The following is a 2,275-nucleotide window of genomic DNA, read 5'->3' on the forward strand; positions in this document are numbered from 1 at the left end:
ATTTAAAATTGATTGTCCTCCAATTTTAAGTTTTGACAAATAGTTGTCTGCTTTTTTTAAGCATTAAATCATCATTTGCTTTGTTTTCTAGTTTCATCGGGCCCTTGTAGCCTCTTCCAAATGGATCCCTACTGTTCATAAAATCGAAAAGATTGTCAACTATTCTTAAAAATTCTACAGTTGCTAGACAATCTGAATCTGAGAACTGTGGATGTTCTTTAATGTTCAAATATTGTTAAAGCGTCTGCTACGCTGGAACTAATAGTCTGTGCAGCTACCTTTACATTCATTTTTCTATTTTTGTAGAAAACATGTTTGTTTGTCTGATAATTTGTTACACATTTTCAGACCTAGCTTGTTCTGTAAATTATTAAGATCCTCTATATACTTAAAACAAATTCTCCCTGACTCGGAGTCTATAACCTTTATGTCCGCTAGTGCATTTCTTGCTAGTTTTAACATGTGTGGAGGATCCAAAATGGCACAAATATCGTAATTCATAGTATCGAGTTTGAAAAATGGCGCTTCAGGGAACTTACAACCTAAATGTTTCAATGCGCTAAGATTCGTGCTGGTTTCCGTCAAAGGTCACGCTCTGTACATTAACGCCCACTTCACTTAGTTTAACTATAGCCACTTTAATTAGCTGCGACAGAAAAACTGATGAAGTTTTATTTACATAAAAATACCCTACGATACATTTAAAGTGGCCTCTCAAAGAAACAATTTGAAATACTAAAGCTTCTGTAGCAATCTCCTCGTTGTTGTCTATTTTGAATCCTCCAACATCTACATATCCTACATTTTTCCCTAGTTGCTCGTCATAAACTATCTGCTTTCTAATGCTCATGGAATCGAATACCAAACTTACATTTCTTAGGTGCTCCTGTTCCTTAACATTATGTCTTAAATACATGAATACCTCCTCCAAAAACCCTGGACAACAATTAAATTTTGAAATCCATTTTCTTAATGTGGCAGGATGTGGTAAAATTAAATTTGAAGCCCGCAAGTATCTATAAGCTTTTGGTGAATAAAAATATAGTGTTAAGGCAAACTCCTTAACACTTTCTGTGAAAGTATGTTTGTTTTTACTTTTTCCTTTGTTTTTCAGGCTACTCAACAATAACTCGAAAGGCAACCCTGTAAAGTTGTTTTCTACAATTTCGATTAACGAATCTGGTGCTTTAAATTTGTTTTTCAAATTTGAAATCAATTCTTTCATTGACCTTAATTTACAGTCCCTTCTTTTTAATTTTTGCTTTAGAGCTTTAACCTTCCGGCGCAATAGCACTTTTCTGGGAGATAGAGATGTGGATGGTGATGCAGTTTTCCGCTTATCCTAGAATCATTAGCATTGAATTAATTACAACAATTAAAATTATCGTAATTATCATTCGTGAATTTATTAAAATTATTAACCCAAACTTATTAAAAAAAACATTTGTATAAGATAAGAACCCCACTCCAATTCATGAGACATTTTTATCTAGCCGCATCCTCTAAAAAAAACCTTTTACGTGATGTCCGTGTCTATGTCTACCAACGAACTATACTACAGCTTACCGGTGTTTGATGTAGGCCAACTGTTGATTTTTGCTCGTTTGGTGTGGAAACTGACTGGTCGTGTTCCAACGGCAGCAGCAGAACCTCAAAAAATACAACAAAAATGCTGTTAGATTAACCTGCGTTGAATATAGCCCTATCGCAGCAAAATTGCAGACAATAAAAACAATAGAACATTATAACTGAGGTTTGCGGCAACAAGGCTGGCTTAAAATTTGTTTATAGTTTTATATCAAATAAAAAATACTTACAATAGTATTAATAGAATAATAACAATTTAATATAATGATTTTATGTTTTTTAACACTGTGCAGGGGAGCAAAGTAGTTTTTACGTTCTTTTAAAAATTATGTTTATCATATTACACATTTGCTTTTTGATTCTGACAACACAAATAATTATGTTAAACTTACCGATGACATAGACGTGTTGGCTTCAAATCGAAGATCTGCACTAGGTGGCTGAATAGGTACGGGTAACTTCTTTTTGATGACAAACCCTCCTCTGTTTTTTTGGCGGTGGTTGGATATTTGATGGAAAGTCAAACAATGTCGGAATTGCTTCATTTTTTAGTCTTTTCTTAGTTGTGTTTGGTAAAACTAAATGAAAATCGTCTTCTTTGAAATGTTTACCACACAGAACAGTATGTTTTGTTGGTTTGAATTTCTTTCTTTTCAATGCAATAATCCATTTTTTTAAAAGTTTGTCA

The 2,275-nt window shown here is 33.3% G+C and overlaps 1 long non-coding RNA gene across 1 annotated transcript; it reads right to left on the reverse strand.

Annotated features, from left to right (window-relative positions):
• Positions 1-585: 585 nt before the first annotated feature.
• On the reverse strand, positions 586-2,061 carry LOC124370631. Its single transcript, XR_006923201.1, has 3 exons — positions 1,980-2,061; positions 1,567-1,650; positions 586-1,342 (listed from the first exon to the last, which is right to left on the reverse strand). It is a non-coding gene; the product is annotated as an uncharacterized LOC124370631 (long non-coding RNA).
• Between the last annotated feature and the right edge of the window lie 214 nt (positions 2,062-2,275).

The sequence above is a fragment of the Homalodisca vitripennis genome, unplaced genomic scaffold (assembly GCF_021130785.1).
Source record: "Homalodisca vitripennis isolate AUS2020 unplaced genomic scaffold, UT_GWSS_2.1 ScUCBcl_350;HRSCAF=2152, whole genome shotgun sequence".
In the NCBI taxonomy this organism is placed as follows: Eukaryota; Metazoa; Arthropoda; class Insecta; order Hemiptera; family Cicadellidae; genus Homalodisca; species Homalodisca vitripennis.